We start from the raw sequence: 16,134 nt of genomic DNA on the forward strand, positions 1-16,134 counted from the left end.
GCAGCTTAAGGCTTGGCAAGTACCAGCATGGGAGACTGGCTGCGAATCCCAAGTTCCGTTGACCTTTTTGAACCTGAAAATTGTGTTAGTTTCTCTATGAGATAGTAAAAGAAGGTTCAAATTGAACAACTGCTGTCAACGGCCATTCTAAGCTGAATGTGCATGCTCTTGTCAGATCGCAGCAGCGATGCAGCTTAAGGCTTGGCAAGTACCAGCATGGGAGACTGGCTGGGAATCCCAAGTTCTGTTGACCTTTTTGAACCTGAAAATTGTGTTAGTTTCTCTATGATATAGTAAAAGAAGGTTCAAATTGAACAGCTGCTGTCAACGGCCATTCTAAGCTCAATGTGCCTCCTCTCGTCAGATCGCAGCAGCAATGCAGCTTAAGGCTTGGCAAGTACCAGCATGGGAGAATGGCTTGGAATCCCAAGTTCTGTTGACCTTTTTGAACCTGAAAATTGTGTTAGTTTCTCTATGAGATAGTAAAAGAAGGTTCAAATTGAACAGCTGCTGTCAACGGCCATTCTAAGCTGAATGTGCCTGCTCTCGTCAGATCGCAGCAGCAATGCAGCTTAAGGCTTGGCAAGTACCAGCATGGGAGACTGGCTGGGAATCCCAAGTTCTGTTGACCTTTTTGAACCTGAAAATTGTGTTAGTTTCTCTATGAGATAGTAAAAGAAAGTAGAAATTAGGCAGCTGCTGTCAACGGCCCTTCTAAGCTGAATGTGCCTGCTCTCGTCAGATCACAGCAGCAATGCAGCTTAAGGCTTGGCAAGTACCAGCATGGGAGACTGGCTGGGAATCCCAAGTTCCGTTGACCTTTTTGAACCTGAAAATTGTTAGTTTCCCTGTCAAAGATGGTAAAAGAAGGTTCAAATTGAACAGCTGCTGTCAACGGCCATTCTAAGCTGAATGTGCCTGCTCTCGTCAGATCGCAGCAGCAATGCAGCTTAAGGCTTGGCAAGTACCAGCATGGGAGACTGGCTGGGAATCCCAAGTTCCGTTGACCTTTTTGAACCTGAAAATTGTGTTAGTTTCTCTATGAGATAGTAAAAGAAGGTTCAAATTGAACAGCTGCTGTCAACGGCCATTCTAAGCTGAACATGCCTGCTCTCGTCAGATCGCAGCAGCAATGCAGCTTAAGGCTTGGCAAGTACCAGCATGGGAGACTGGCTGGGAATCCCAAGTTCTGTTGACCTTTTTGAACCTTAAAATTGTGTTAGTTTCTCTATGAGATAGTAAAAGAAGGTTCAAATTGAACAGCTGCTGTCAACGGCCATTCTAAGCTGAATGTGCCTCCTCTCGTCAGATCGCAGCAGCAATGCAGCTTAAGGCTTGGCAAGTACCAGCATGGGAGAATGGCTTGGAATCCCAAGTTCTGTTGACCTTTTTGAACCTGAAAATTGTGTTAGTTTCTCTATGAGATAGTAAAAGAAGGTTCAAATTGAACAGCTGCTGTCAACGGCCATTCTAAGCTGAATGTGCCTGCTCTCGTCAGATCGCAGCAGCAATGCAGCTTAAGGCTTGGCAAGTACCAGCATGGGAGACTGGCTGGGAATCCCAAGTTCTGTTGACCTTTTTGAACCTGAAAATTGTGTTAGTTTCTCTATGAGATAGTAAAAGAAAGTAGAAATTAGGCAGCTGCTGTCAACGGCCCTTCTAAGCTGAATGTGCCTGCTCTCGTCAGATCACAGCAGCAATGCAGCTTAAGGCTTGGCAAGTACCAGCATGGGAGACTGGCTGGGAATCCCAAGTTCCGTTGACCTTTTTGAACCTGAAAATTGTTAGTTTCCCTGTCAAAGATGGTAAAAGAAGGTTCAAATTGAACAGCTGCTGTCAACGGCCATTCTAAGCTGAATGTGCCTGCTCTCGTCAGATCGCAGCAGCAATGCAGCTTAAGGCTTGGAAAGTACCAGCATGGGAGACTGGCTGGGAATCCCAAGTTCTGTTGACCTTTTTGAACCTGAAAATTGTGTTAGTTTCTCTATGAGATAGTAAAAGAAGGTTCAAATTGAACAGCTGCTGTCAACGGCCATTCTAAGCTGAATGTGCCTGCTCTCGTCAGATCGCAGCAGCAATGCAGCTTAAGGCTTGGCAAGTACCAGCATGGGAGACTGGCTGGAAATCCCAAGTTCCGTTGACCTTTTTGAACCTGAAAATTGTTAGTTTCCCTGTCAAAGATGGTAAAAGAAGGTTCAAATTGAACAGCTGCTGTCAACGGCCATTCTAAGCTGAATGTGCCTGCTCTCGTCAGATCGCAGCAGCAATGCAGCTTAAGGCTTGGCAAGTACCAGCATGGGAGACTGGCTGGGAATCCCAAGTTCCGTTGACCTTTTTGAACCTGAAAATTGTGTTAGTTTCTCTATGAGATAGTAAAAGAAGGTTCAAATTGAACAGCTGCTGTCAACGGCCATTCTAAGCTGAACATGCCTGCTCTCGTCAGATCGCAGCAGCAATGCAGCTTAAGGCTTGGCAAGTACCAGCATGGGAGACTGGCTGGGAATCCCAAGTTCTGTTGACCTTTTTGAACCTTAAAATTGTGTTAGTTTCTCTATGAGATAGTAAAAGAAGGTTCAAATTGAACAGCTGCTGTCAACGGCCATTCTAAGCTGAATGTGCCTCCTCTCGTCAGATCGCAGCAGCAATGCAGCTTAAGGCTTGGCAAGTACCAGCATGGGAGACTGGCTGCGAATCCCAAGTTCCGTTGACCTTTTTGAACCTGAAAATTGTGTTAGTTTCTCTATGAGATAGTAAAAGAAGGTTCAAATTGAACAGCTGCTGTCAACAGCCATTCTAAGCTGAATGTGCCTGCTCTCGTCAGATCGCAGCAGCAATGCAGCTTAAGGCTTGGCAAGTACCAGCATGGGAGACTGGCTTTCAATCCCAAGTTCCGTTGACCTTTTTGAACCTGAAAATTGTGTTAGTTTCTCTATGAGATAGTAAAAGAAGGTTCAAATTGAACAGCTGCTGTCAACGGCCATTCTAAGCTGAATGTGTGTGCTCTTGTCAGATCGCAGCAGCGATGCAGCTTAAGGCTTGGCAAGTACCAGCATGGGAGACTGGCTGGGAATCCCAAGTTCTGTTGACCTTTTTGAACCTGAAAATTTTGTTAGTTTCTCTATGAGATAGTAAAAGAAGGTTCAAATTGAACAGCTGCTGTCAACGGCCATTCTAAGCTGAATGTGCCTGCTCTCGTCAGATCGCAGCAGCAATGCAGCTTAAGGCTTGGCAAGTTCCAGCATGGGAGACTAGCTGGGAATCCCAAGTTCCGTTGACCTTTTTGAACCTGAAAATTGTGTTAGTTTCTCTATGAGATAGTAAAAGAAGGTTCAAATTGAACAGCTGCTGTCAACGGCCATTCTACTAAGCTTAATGTGCCTGCTCTCGTCAGATCGCAGCAGCAATGCAGCTTAAGGCTTGGCAAGTACCAGCATGGGAGACTGGCTGCGAATCCCAACTTCCGTTGACCTTTTTGAACCTGAAAATTGTGTTAGTTTCTCTATGAGATAGTAAAAGAAGGTTCAAATTGAACAGCTGCTGTCAACGGCCTTTCTAAGCTGAATGTGGGTGCTCTTGTCACATCGCAGCAGCGATGCAGCTTAAGGCTTGGCAAGTACCAGCATGGGAGACTGGCTGGGAATCCCAAGTTCTGTTGACCTTTTTGAACCTGAAAATTGTGTTAGTTTCTCTATGAGATAGTAAAAGAAGGTTCAAATTGAACAGTTGCTGTCAACGGCCATTCTAAGCTGAATGTGCATGCTCTCGTCAGATCGCAGCAGCAATGCAGCTTAAGGCTTGGCAAGTACCAGCATGGGAGACTGGCTGGGAATCATAAGTTCTGTTGACCTTTTTTTAACCTTAAAATTGTGTTAGTTTCTCTATGAGATAGTAAAAGAAGGTTCAAATTGAACAGCTGCTGTCAACGGCCATTCTAAGCTGAATGTGCATGCTCTTGTCAGATCGCAGCAGCGTTGCAGCTTAAGGCTTGGCAAGTACCAGCATGGGAGAATGGCTGGGAATCCCAAGTTCTGTTGACCTTTTTGAACCTGAAAATTGTGTTAGTTTCTCTATGAGATAGTAAAAGAAAGTAGAAATTAGGCAGCTGCTGTCAACGGCCATTCTAAGCTGAATGTGCCTGCTCTTGTCAGATCGCAGCAGCAATGCAGCTTAAGGCTTGGCAAGTACCAGCATGGGAGACTGGCTGCGAATCCCAAGTTCCGTTGACCTTTTTGAACCTGAAAATTGTGTTAGTTTCTCTATGAGATAGTAAAAGAAGGTTCAAATTGAACAGCTGCTGTCAACGGCCATTCTAAGCTGAATGTGCCTGCTCTCGTCAGATCGCAGCAGCAATGCAGCTTAAGGCTTGGCAAGTTCCAGCATGGGAGACTAGCTGGGAATCCCAAGTTCCGTTGACCTTTTTGAACCTGAAAATTGTGTTAGTTTCTCTATGAGATAGTAAAAGAAGGTTCAAATTGAACAGCTGCTGTCAACAACCATTCTAAGCTGAATGTGCCTGCTCTGGTCAGATCGCAGCAGCAATGCAGCTTAAGGCTTGGCAAGTACCAGCATGGGAGACTGGCTGGGAATCCCAAGTTCTGTTGACATTTTTGAACCTTAAAATTGTGTTAGTTTCTCTATGAGATAGTAAAAGAAGGTTCAAATTGAACAGCTGCTGTCAACGGCCATTCTAAGCTGAATGTGCATGCTCTTGTCAGATCGCAGCAGCGTTGCAGCTTAAGGCTTGGTAAGTACCAGCATGGGAGACTGGCTGGGAATCCCAAGTTCTGTTGACCTTTTTGAACCTGAAAATTGTGTTAGTTTCTCTATGAGATAGTAAAAGAAAGTAGAAATTAGGCAGCTGCTGTCAACGGCCATTCTAAGCTGAATGTGCCTGCTCTCGTCAGATCGCAGCAGCAATGCAGCTTAAGGCTTGGCAAGTACCAGCATGGGAGACTGGCTGGGAATCCCAAGTTCCGTTGACCTTTTTGAACCTGAAAATTGTGTTAGTTTCTCTATGAGATAGTAAAAGAAGGTTCAAATTGAACAGCTGCTGTCAACAGCCATTCTAAGCTGAATGCGTGTGCGCTTGTCGGATCGCAGCAGCGATGCAGCTTAAGGATTGGTAAGTACCAGCATGGGAGACTGGCTGCGAATCCCAAGTTCCGTTGACCTTTTTGAACCTAAAAAATTGTGTTAGTTTCTCTATGAGATAGTAAAAGAAGGTTCAAATTGAACAGCTGCTGTCAACGGCCATTCTAAGCTGAATGTGTGTGCTCTTGTCAGATCGCAGCAGCGTTGCAGCTTAAGGCTTGGCAAGTACCAGCATGGGAGACTGGCTGGGAATCCCAAGTTCTGTTGACCTTTTTGAACCTGAAAATTATGTTAGTTTCTCTATGAGATAGTAAAAGAAGGTTCAAATTGAACAGCTGCTGTCAACGGCCATTCTAAGCTGAATGTGCCTGTTCTCGTCAGATAACTGCAGCAATGCAGCTTAAGGCTTGGCAAGTACCAGCATGGGAGACTGGCTGGCAATCCCAAGTTCCGTTGCCCTTTTTGAACCTGAAAATTGTGTTAGTTTCTCTATGAGATAGTAAAAGAAGGTTCAAATTGAACAGCTGCTGTCAACGGCCATTCTAAGCTGAATGTGCGTGCTCTTGTCAGATCGCAGCAGCGATGCAGCTTAAGGCTTGGCAAGTACCAGCATGGGAGACTGGCTGGGAATCCCAAGTTCCGTTGACCTTTTTGAACCTGAAAATTGTGTTAGTTTCTCTATGAGATAGTAAAAGAAGGTTCAAAATGAACAGCTGCTGTCAACTGCCATTCTAAGCTGAATATGCCTGCTCTCGTCAGATCGCAGCAGCAATGCAGCTTAAGGCTTGGCAAGTACCAGCATGGGAGACTGGCTGGGAATCATAACTTCCGTTGACCTTTTTTTAACCTTAAAATTGTGTTAGTTTCTCTATGAGATAGTAAAAGAAGGTTCAAATTGAACAGCTGCTGTCAACGGCCATTCTAAGCTGAATGTGCATGCTCTTGTCAGATCGCAGCAGCGTTGCAGCTTAAGGCTTGGCAAGTACCAGCATGGGAGACTGGCTGGGAATCCCAAGTTCTGTTGACCTTTTGGAACCTGAAAATTGTGTTAGTTTCTCTATGAGATAGTAAAAGAAAGTAGAAATTAGGCAGCTGCTGTCAACGGCCATTCTAAGCTGAATGTGCCTTCTCTCGTCAGATCGCAGCAGCAATGCAGCTTAAGGCTTGGCAAGTACCAGCATGGGAGACTGGCTGGGAATCCCAAGTTCCGTTGACCTTTTTGAACCTGAAAATTGTGTTAGTTTCTCTATGAGATAGTAAAAGAAGGTTCAAAATGAACAGCTGCTGTCAACAGCCATTCTAAGCTGAATGCGCGTGCTCTTGTCGGGTCGCAGCAGCGATGCAGCTTAAGGATTGGCAAGTACCAGCATGGGAGACTGGCTGCGAATCCCAAGTTCCGTTGACCTTTTTGAACCTGAAAATTGTGTTAGTTTCTCTATGAGATAGTAAAAGAAGGTTCAAATTGAACAGCTGCTGTCAACGGCCATTCTAAGCTGAATGTGTGTGCTCTTGTCAGATCGCAGCAGCGTTGCAGCTTAAGGCTTGGCAAGTACCAGCATGGGAGACTGGCTGGGAATCCCAAGTTCTGTTGACCTTTTTGAACCTGAAAATTATGTTAGTTTCTCTATGAGATAGTAAAAGAAGGTTCAAATTGAACAGCTGCTGTCAACGGCCATTCTAAGCTGAATGTGTGTGCTCTTGTCAGATCGCAGCAGCGTTGCAGCTTAAGGCTTGGCAAGTACCAGCATGGGAGACTGGCTGGCAATCCCAAGTTCCGTTGCCCTTTTTGAACCTGAAAATTGTGTTAGTTTCTCTATGAGATAGTAAAAGAAGGTTCAAATTGAACAGCTGCTGTCAACGGCCATTCTAAGCTGAATGTGCGTGCTCTTGTCAGATCGCAGCAGCGATGCAGCTTAAGGCTTGGCAAGTACCAGCATGGGAGACTGGCTGGGAATCCCAAGTTCTGTTGACCTTTTTGAACCTGAAAATTGTGTTAGTTTCTCTATGAGATAGTAAAAGAAGGTTCAAATTGAACAGCTGCTGTCAACGGCCATTCTAAGCTGAATGTGCCTGCTCTCGTCAGATCGCAGCAGCAATGCAGCTTAAGGCTTGGCAAGTACCAGCATGGGAGACTGGCTGGGAATCCCAAGTTCTGTTGACATTTTTGAACCTGAAAATTGTGTTAGTTTCTCTATGAGATAGTAAAAGAAGGTTCAAATTGAACAGCTGCTGTCAACGGCCATTCTACTAAGCTTAATGTGCCTGCTCTCGTCAGATCGCAGCAGCAATGCAGCTTAAGGCTTGGCAAGTACCAGCATGGGAGACTGGCTGGGAATCCCAAGTTCTGTTGACATTTTTGAACCTGAAAATTGTGTTAGTTTCTCTATGAGATAGTAAAAGAAGGTTCAAATTGAACAGCTGCTGTCAACGGCCATTCTAAGCTGAATGTGCCTGCTCTCGTCAGATCGCAGCAGCAATGCAGCTTAAGGCTTGGCAAGTACCAGCATGGGAGACTGGCTGGGAATCCCAAGTTCCGTTGACCTTTTTGAACCTGAAAATTGTGTTAGTTTCTCTATGAGATAGTAAAAGAAGGTTCAAATTGAACAGTTGCTGTCAACGGCCTTTCTAAGCTGAATGTGCGTGCTCTTGTCAGATCGCAGCAGCGATGCAGCTTAAGGCTTGGCAAGTACCAGCATGGGAGACTGGCTGCGAATCCCAACTTCTGTTGACCTTTTTGAACCTGAAAATTGTGTTAGTTTCTCTATGAGATAGTAAAAGAAGGTTCAAATTGAACAGCTGCTGTCAACGGCCATTCTAAGCTGAATGTGCGGGCTCTTGTCAGATCACAGCAGCGATGCAGCTTAAGGCTTGGCAAGTACCAGCATGGGAGACTGGCTGGGAATCCCAAGTTCTGTTGACCTTTTTGAACCTGAAAATTGTGTTAGTTTCTCTATGAGATAGTAAAAGAAGGTTCAAATTGAACAGCTGCTGTCAACAACCATTCTAAGCTGAATGTGCCTGCTCTCGTCAGATCGCAGCAGCAATGCAGCTTAAGGCTTGGCAAGTACCAGCATGGGAGACTGGCTGGCAATCCCAAGTTCTGTTGACCTTTTTGAACCTGAAAATTGTGTTAGTTTCTCTATGAGATAGTAAAAGAAGGTTCAAATTGAACAGCTGCTGTCAACGGCCATTCTAAGCTGAATGTGCCTGCTCTCGTCAGATCGCAGCAGCAATGCAGCTTAAGGCTTGGCAAGTACCAGCAAGGGAGGCTGGCTGGGAATCCCAAGTTCTGTTGACCTTTTTGAACCTGAAAATTGTGTTAGTTTCTCTATGAGATAGTAAAAGAAGGTTCAAATTGAACAGCTGCTGTCAACGGCCATTCTAAGCTGCATGTGCGTGCTCTTGTCAGATCGCAGCAGCAATGCAGCTTAAGGCTTGGCAAGTACCAGCATGGGAGACTGGCTGGGAATCCCAAGTTCCGTTGACCTTTTTGAACCTAAAAAATTGTGTTAGTTTCTCTATGAGATAGTAAAAGAAGGTTCAAATTGAACAGCTGCTGTCAACGGCCATTCTAAGCTGAATGTGCCTGCTCTCGTCAGATCGCAGCAGCAATGCAGCTTAAGGCTTGGCAAGTACCAGCATGGGAGACTGGCTGGGAATCCCAAGTTCTGTTGACCATTTTGAACCTGAAAATTGTTAGTTTCTCTGTCAAAGATGGTAAAAGAAGGTTCAAATTGAACTGCTGCTGTCAACGGCCATTCTAAGCTGAATGTGCCTGCTCTCGTCAGATCGCAGCAGCAATGCAGCTTAAGGCTTGGCAAGTACCAGCATGGGAGACTGGCTGCGAATCCCAAGTTCCGTTGACCTTTTTGAACCTGAAAATTGTGTTAGTTTCTCTATGAGATAGTAAAAGAAGGTTCAAATTGAACAGCTGCTGTCAACGGCCATTCTAAGCTGAATGTGCCTGCTCTCGTCAGATCGCAGCAGCAATGCAGCTTAAGGCTTGGCAAGTACCAGCATGGGAGACTGGCTGGCAATCCCAAGTTCCGTTGACCTTTTTGAACCTGAAAATTGTGTTAGTTTCTCTATGAGATAGTAAAAGAAGGTTCAAATTGAACAGCTGCTGTCAACGGCCATTCTAAGCTGAATGTGTGTGCTCTTGTCAGATCGCAGCAGCGATGCAGCTTAAGGCTTGGCAAGTACCAGCATGGGAGACTGGCTGGGAATCCCAAGTTCTGTTGACCTTTTTGAACCTGAAAATTTTGTTAGTTTCTCTATGAGATAGTAAAAGAAGGTTCAAATTGAACAGCTGCTGTCAACGGCCATTCTAAGCTGAATGTGCCTGCTCTCGTCAGATCGCAGCAGCAATCCAGCTTAAGGCTTGGCAAGTTCCAGCATGGGAGACTAGCTGGGAATCCCAAGTTCCGTTGACCTTTTTGAACCTGAAAATTGTGTTAGTTTCTCTATGAGATAGTAAAAGAAGGTTCAAATTGAACAGCTGCTGTCAACAACCATTCTAAGCTGAATGTGCCTGCTCTGGTCAGATCGCAGCAGCAATGCAGCTTAAGGCTTGGCAAGTACCAGCATGGGAGACTGGCTGGGAATCCCAAGTTCTGTTGACATTTTTGAACCTGAAAATTGTGTTAGTTTCTCTATGAGATAGTAAAAGAAGGTTCAAATTGAACAGCTGCTGTCAACGGCCATTCTACTAAGCTTAATGTGCCTGCTCTCGTCAGATCGCAGCAGCAATGCAGCTTAAGGCTTGGCAAGTACCAGCATGGGAGACTGGCTGCGAATCCCAACTTCCGTTGACCTTTTTGAACCTGAAAATTGTGTTAGTTTCTCTATGAGATAGTAAAAGAAGGTTCAAATTGAACAGCTGCTGTCAACTGCCTTTCTAAGCTTAATGTGCGTGCTCTTGTCAGATCGCAGCAGCGATGCAGCTTAAGGCTTGGCAAGTACCAGCATGGGAGACTGGCTGCAAATCCCAAGTTCCGTTGACCTTTTTGAACCTGAAAATTGTGTTAGTTTCTCTATGAGATAGTAAAAGAAGGTTCAAATTGAACAGCTGCTGTCAACGGCCATTCTAAGCTGAATGTGCGGGCTCTTGTCAGATCGCAGCAGCGATGCAGCTTAAGGCTTGGCAAGTACCAGCATGGGAGACTGGCTGGGAATCCCAAGTTCCGTTGACATTTTTGAACCTGAAAATTGTGTTAGTTTCTCTATGAGATAGTAAAAGAAGGTTCAAAATGAACAGTTGCTGTCAACTGTCATTCTAAGCTGAATGTGCATGCTCTCGTCAGATCGCAGCAGCAATGCAGCTTAAGGCTTGGCAAGTACCAGCATGGGAGACTGGCTGGGAATCATAAGTTCCATTGACCTTTTTTTAACCTTAAAATTGTGTTAGTTTCTCTATGAGATAGTAAAAGAAGGTTCAAATTGAACAGCTGCTGTCAACGGCCATTCTAAGCTGAATGTGCATGCTCTTGTCAGATCGCAGCAGCGTTGCAGCTTAAGGCTTGGCAAGTACCAGCATGGGAGACTGGCTGGGAATCCCAAGTTCTGTTGACCTTTTTGAACCTGAAAATTGTGTTAGTTTCTCTATGAGATAGTAAAAGAAAGTAGAAATTAGGCAGCTGCTATCAACGGCCATTCTAAGCTGAATGTGCCTGCTCTTGTCAGATCGCAGCAGCAATGCAGCTTAAGGCTTGGCAAGTACCAGCATGGGAGACTGGCTGCGAATCCCAAGTTCCGTTGACCTTTTTGAACCTGAAAATTGTGTTAGTTTCTCTATGAGATAGTAAAAGAAGGTTCAAATTGAACAGCTGCTGTCAACGGCCATTCTAAGCTGAATGTGCCTGCTCTCGTCAGATCGCAGCAGCAATGCAGCTTAAGGCTTGGCAAGTTCCAGCATGGGAGACTAGCTGGGAATCCCAAGTTCCGTTGACCTTTTTGAACCTGAAAATTGTGTTAGTTTCTCTATAAGATAGTAAAAGAAGGTTCAAATTGAACAGCTGCTGTCAACAACCATTCTAAGCTGAATGTGCCTGCTCTGGTCAGATCGCAGCAGCAATGCAGCTTAAGGCTTGGCAAGTACCAGCATGGGAGTCTGGCTGGGAATCCCAAGTTCTGTTGACCTTTTTGAACCTGAAAATTGTGTTAGTTTCTCTATGAGATAGTAAAAGAAAGTAGAAATTAGGCAGCTGCTGTCAACGGCCATTCTAAGCTGAATGTGCCTGCTCTCGTCAGATCGCAGCAGCAATGCAGCTTAAGGCTTGGCAAGTACCAGCATGGAAGACTGGCTGGGAATCCCAAGTTCCGTTAACCTTTTTGAACATGAAAATTGTGTTAGTTTCTCTATGAGATAGTAAAAGAAGGTTCAAAATGAACAGCTGCTGTCAACAGCCATTCTAAGCTGAATGCGCGTGCTCTTGTCGGATCGCAGCAGCGATGCAGCTTAAGGATTGGTAAGTACCAGCATGGGAGACTGGCTGCGAATCCCAAGTTCCGTTGACCTTTTTGAACCTGAAAATTGTGTTAGTTTCTCTATGAGATAGTAAAAGAAGGTTCAAATTGAACAGCTGCTGTCAACGGCCATTCTAAGCTGAATGTGTGTGCTCTTGTCAGATCGCAGCAGCGTTGCAGCTTAAGGCTTGGCAAGTACCAGCATGGGAGACTGGCTGGGAATCCCAAGTTCTGTTGACCTTTTTGAACCTGAAAATTATGTTAGTTTCTCTATGAGATAGTAAAAGAAGGTTCAAATTGAACAGCTGCTGTCAACGGCCATTCTAAGCTGAATGTGCCTGTTCTCGTCAGATCGCAGCAGCAATGCAGCTTAAGGCTTGGCAAGTACCAGCATGGGAGACTGGCTGGGAATCCCAAGTTCCGTTGACCTTTTTGAACCTGAAAATTGTGTTAGTTTCTCTATGAGATAGTAAAAGAAGGTTCAAATTGAACAGCTGCTTTCAACGGCCATTCTAAGCTGAATGTGCCTGCTCTCCTCAGATCGCAGCAGCAATGCAGCTTAAGGCTTGGCAAGTACCAGCATGGGAGACTGTCTGGAAATCCCAAGTTCTGTTGACCTTTTTGAACCTGAAAATTGTGTTAGTTTCTCTATGAGATAGTAAAAGAAGGTTCAAATTGAACAGCTGCTGTCAACGGCCATTCTAAGCTGAATGTGCCTGCTCTCGTCAGATCGCAGCAGCAATGCAGCTTAAGGCTTGGCAAGTACCAGCATGGGAGACTGGCTGCGAATCCCAAGTTCCGTTGACCTTTTTGAACCTGAAAATTGTGTTAGTTTCTCTATGAGATAGTAAAAGAAGGTTCAAATTGAACAGCTGCTGTCAACGGCCATTCTAAGCTGAATGTGCCTGCTCTCGTCAGATAACTGCAGCAATGCAGCTTAAGGCTTGGCAAGTACCAGCATGGGAGACTGGCTGGCAATCCCAAGTTCCGTTGCCCTTTTTGAACCTGAAAATTGTGTTAGTTTCTCTATGAGATAGTAAAAGAAGGTTCAAATTGAACAGCTGCTGTCAACGGCCATTCTAAGCTGAATGTGCGTGCTCTTGTCAGATCGCAGCAGCGATGCAGCTTAAGGCTTGGCAAGTACCAGCATGGGAGACTGGCTGGGAATCCCAAGTTCTGTTGACCTTTTTGAACCTGAAAATTGTGTTAGTTTCTCTATGAGATAGTAAAAGAAGGTTCAAATTGAACAGCTGCTGTCAACGGCCATTCTAAGCTGAATGTGCCTGCTCTCGTCAGATCGCAGCAGCAATGCAGCTTAAGGCTTGGCAAGTACCAGCATGGGAGACTGGCTGTCAATCCCAAGTTCCGTTGACCTTTTTGAACCTGAAAATTGTGTTAGTTTCTCTATGAGATAGTAAAAGAAGGTTCGAATTGAACAGCTGCTGTCAATGGCCATTCTAAGCTGAATGTGCGTGCTCTTGTCAGATCGCAGCAGCGATGCAGCTTAAGGCTTGGCAAGTACCAGCATGGGAGACTGGCTGGGAATCCCAAGTTCTGTTGACCTTTTTGAACCTGAAAATTGTGTTAGTTTCTCTATGAGATAGTAAAAGAAGGTTCAAATTGAACAGCTGCTGTCAACGGCCATTCTAAGCTGAATGTGCCTGCTCTCGTCAGATCGCAGCAGCAATGCAGCTTAAGGCTTGGCAAGTTCCAGCATGGGAGACTAGCTGGGAATCCCAAGTTCCGTTGACCTTTTTGAACCTGAAAATTGTGTTAGTTTCTCTATGAGATAGTAAAAGAAGGTTCAAATTGAACAGCTGCTGTCAACAGCCATTCTAAGCTGAATGTGCCTGCTCTGGTCAGATCGCAGCAGCAATGCAGCTTAAGGCTTGGCAAGTACCAGCATGGGAGACTGGCTGGGAATCCCAAGTTCTGTTGACATTTTTGAACCTGAAAATTGTGTTAGTTTCTCTATGAGATAGTAAAAGAAGGTTCAAATTGAACAGCTGCTGTCAACGGCCATTCTACTAAGCTTAATGTGCCTGCTCTCGTCAGATCGCAGCAGCAATGCAGCTTAAGGCTTGGCAAGTACCAGCATGGGAGACTGGCTGGGAATCCCAACTTCCGTTGACCTTTTTGAACCTGAAAATTGTGTTAGTTTCTCTATGAGATAGTAAAAGAAGGTTCAAATTGAACAGCTGCTGTCAACGGCCATTCTAAGCTGAATGTGCGGGCTCTTGTCAGATCGCAGCAGCGATGCAGCTTAAGGCTTGGCAAGTACCAGCATGGGAGACTGGCTGGGAATCCCAAGTTCTGTTAACCTTTTTGAACCTGAAAATTGTGTTAGTTTCTCTATGAGATAGTAAAAGAAGGTTCAAATTGAACAGTTGCTGTCAACGGCCATTCTAAGCTGAATGTGCCTGCTCTCGTCAGATCGCAGCAGCAATGCAGCTTAAGGCTTGGCAAGTACCAGCATGGGAGACTGGCTGGGAATCCCAAGTTCCGTTGACCTTTTTGAACCTGAAAATTGTGTTAGTTTCTCTATGAGATAGTAAAAGAAGGTTCAAATTGAACAGCTGCTGTCAACAGCCATTCTAAGCTGAATGTGCCTGCTCTGGTCAGATCGCAGCAGCAATGCAGCTTAAGGCTTGGCAAGTACCAGCATGGGAGACTGGCTGGGAATCCCAAGTTCTGTTGACATTTTTGAACCTGAAAATTGTGTTAGTTTCTCTATGAGATAGTAAAAGAAGGTTCAAATTGAACAGCTGCTGTCAACGGCCATTCTACTAAGCTTAATGTGCCTGATCTCGTCAGATCGCAGCAGCAATGCAGCTTAAGGCTTGGCAAGTACCAGCATGGGAGACTGGCTGCGAATCCCAACTTCCGTTGACCTTTTTGAACCTGAAAATTGTGTTAGTTTCTCTATGAGATAGTAAAAGAAGGTTCAAATTGAACAGCTGCTGTCAACGGCCATTCTAAGCTGAATGTGCGGGCTCTTGTCAGATCGCAGCAGCGATGCAGCTTAAGGCTTGGCAAGTACCAGCATGGGAGACTGGCTGGGAATCCCAAGTTCTGTTAACCTTTTTGAACCTGAAAATTGTGTTAGTTTCTCTATGAGATAGTAAAAGAAGGTTCAAATTGAACAGTTGCTGTCAACGGCCATTCTAAGCTGAATGTGCCTGCTCTCGTCAGATCGCAGCAGCAATGCAGCTTAAGGCTTGGCAAGTACCAGCATGGGAGACTGGCTGGGAATCCCAAGTTCTGTTGTCCTTTTGGAACCTGAAAATTGTGTTAGTTTCTCTATGAGATAGTAAAAGAAAGTAGAAATTAGGCAGCTGCTGTCAACGGCCATTCTAAGCTCAATGTGCCTTCTCTCGTCAGATCGCAGCAGCAATGCAGCTTAAGGCTTGGCAAGTACCAGCATGGGAGACTGGCTGGGAATCCCAAGTTCCGTTGACCTTTTTGAACCTGAAAATTGTGTTAGTTTCTCTATGAGATAGTAAAAGAAGGTTCAAAATGAACAGCTGCTGTCAACAGCCATTCTAAGCTGAATGCGCGTGCTCTTGTCGGATCGCAGCAGCGATGCAGCTTAAGGATTGGCAAGTACCAGCATGGGAGACTGGCTGCGAATCCCAAGTTCCGTTGACCTTTTTGAACCTGAAAATTGTGTTAGTTTCTCTATGAGATAGTAAAAGAAGGTTCAAATTGAACAGCTGCTGTCAACGGCCATTCTAAGCTGAATGTGTGTGCTCTTGTCAGATCGCAGCAGCGTTGCAGCTTAAGGCTTGGCAAGTACCAGCATGGGAGACTGGCTGGGAATCCCAAGTTCTGTTGACCTTTTTGAACCTGAAAATTATGTTAGTTTCTCTATGAGATAGTAAAAGAAGGTTCAAATTGAACAGCTGCTGTCAACGGCCATTCTAAGCTGAATGTGCCTGTTCTCGTCAGATCGCAGCAGCAATGCAGCTTAAGGCTTGGCAAGTACCAGCATGGGAGACTGGCTGGGAATCCCAAGTTCCGTTGACCTTTTTGAACCTGAAAATTTTGTTAGTTTCTCTATGAGATAGTAAAAGAAGGTTCAAATTGAACAGCTGCTTTCAACGGCCTTTCTAAGCTGAATGTGCCTGCTCTCCTCAGATCGCAGCAGCAATGCAGCTTAAGGCTTGGCAAGTACCAGCATGGGAGACTGGCTGGGAATCCCAAGTTCCGTTGACCTTTTTGAACCTGAAAATTGTGTTAGTTTCTCTATGAGATAGTAAAAGAAGGTTCAAATTGAACAGCTGCTTTCAACGGCCTTTCTAAGCTGAATGTGCCTGCTCTCCTCAGATCGCAGCAGCAATGCAGCTTAAGGCTTGGCAAGTACCAGCATGGGAGACTGGCTGCGAATCCCAAGTTCCGTTGACCTTTTTGAACCTGAAAATTGTGTTAGTTTCTCTATGAGATAGTAAAAGAAGGTTCAAATTGAACAGCTGCTGTCAACGGCCATTCTAAGCTGAATGTGCCTGCTCTCGTCAGATAACTGCAGCAATGCAGCTTAAGGCTTGGCAAGTACCAGCATGGGAGACTGGCTGGCAATCC

The 16,134-nt window shown here is 45.2% G+C and overlaps 21 pseudogenes; all 21 read left to right on the forward strand.

The window, feature by feature from the left end:
* The first annotated feature begins 134 nt into the window (after positions 1-134).
* On the forward strand, positions 135-253 carry LOC140098162 (5S ribosomal RNA; annotated as a pseudogene).
* A 259-nt stretch (positions 254-512) lies between these two features.
* Positions 513-631, forward strand: LOC140079986 (5S ribosomal RNA; annotated as a pseudogene).
* A 448-nt stretch (positions 632-1,079) lies between these two features.
* On the forward strand, positions 1,080-1,198 carry LOC140083064 (5S ribosomal RNA; annotated as a pseudogene).
* A 259-nt stretch (positions 1,199-1,457) lies between these two features.
* LOC140079987 (5S ribosomal RNA) lies at positions 1,458-1,576 on the forward strand (annotated as a pseudogene).
* A 259-nt stretch (positions 1,577-1,835) lies between these two features.
* On the forward strand, positions 1,836-1,954 carry LOC140078504 (5S ribosomal RNA; annotated as a pseudogene).
* A 448-nt stretch (positions 1,955-2,402) lies between these two features.
* On the forward strand, positions 2,403-2,521 carry LOC140083065 (5S ribosomal RNA; annotated as a pseudogene).
* A 4,423-nt stretch (positions 2,522-6,944) lies between these two features.
* Positions 6,945-7,063, forward strand: LOC140097236 (5S ribosomal RNA; annotated as a pseudogene).
* Positions 7,064-8,270: 1,207 nt separating this feature from the next.
* LOC140094612 (5S ribosomal RNA) lies at positions 8,271-8,389 on the forward strand (annotated as a pseudogene).
* A 260-nt stretch (positions 8,390-8,649) lies between these two features.
* LOC140079988 (5S ribosomal RNA) lies at positions 8,650-8,768 on the forward strand (annotated as a pseudogene).
* Positions 8,769-9,405: 637 nt separating this feature from the next.
* On the forward strand, positions 9,406-9,524 carry LOC140096249 (5S ribosomal RNA; annotated as a pseudogene).
* Positions 9,525-10,921: 1,397 nt separating this feature from the next.
* Positions 10,922-11,040, forward strand: LOC140089277 (5S ribosomal RNA; annotated as a pseudogene).
* Positions 11,041-11,299: 259 nt separating this feature from the next.
* Positions 11,300-11,418, forward strand: LOC140094724 (5S ribosomal RNA; annotated as a pseudogene).
* A 448-nt stretch (positions 11,419-11,866) lies between these two features.
* On the forward strand, positions 11,867-11,985 carry LOC140083130 (5S ribosomal RNA; annotated as a pseudogene).
* A 70-nt stretch (positions 11,986-12,055) lies between these two features.
* On the forward strand, positions 12,056-12,174 carry LOC140097037 (5S ribosomal RNA; annotated as a pseudogene).
* Positions 12,175-12,244: 70 nt separating this feature from the next.
* Positions 12,245-12,363, forward strand: LOC140088296 (5S ribosomal RNA; annotated as a pseudogene).
* A 259-nt stretch (positions 12,364-12,622) lies between these two features.
* On the forward strand, positions 12,623-12,741 carry LOC140097237 (5S ribosomal RNA; annotated as a pseudogene).
* Positions 12,742-13,189: 448 nt separating this feature from the next.
* On the forward strand, positions 13,190-13,308 carry LOC140089279 (5S ribosomal RNA; annotated as a pseudogene).
* A 640-nt stretch (positions 13,309-13,948) lies between these two features.
* On the forward strand, positions 13,949-14,067 carry LOC140099162 (5S ribosomal RNA; annotated as a pseudogene).
* Positions 14,068-14,707: 640 nt separating this feature from the next.
* On the forward strand, positions 14,708-14,826 carry LOC140085143 (5S ribosomal RNA; annotated as a pseudogene).
* Positions 14,827-15,463: 637 nt separating this feature from the next.
* LOC140083131 (5S ribosomal RNA) lies at positions 15,464-15,582 on the forward strand (annotated as a pseudogene).
* Positions 15,583-15,652: 70 nt separating this feature from the next.
* Positions 15,653-15,771, forward strand: LOC140096661 (5S ribosomal RNA; annotated as a pseudogene).
* Positions 15,772-16,134: the final 363 nt, after the last annotated feature.

This window comes from Engystomops pustulosus, chromosome 9 (assembly GCF_040894005.1).
Source record: "Engystomops pustulosus chromosome 9, aEngPut4.maternal, whole genome shotgun sequence".
Taxonomy (NCBI): Eukaryota; Metazoa; Chordata; class Amphibia; order Anura; family Leptodactylidae; genus Engystomops; species Engystomops pustulosus.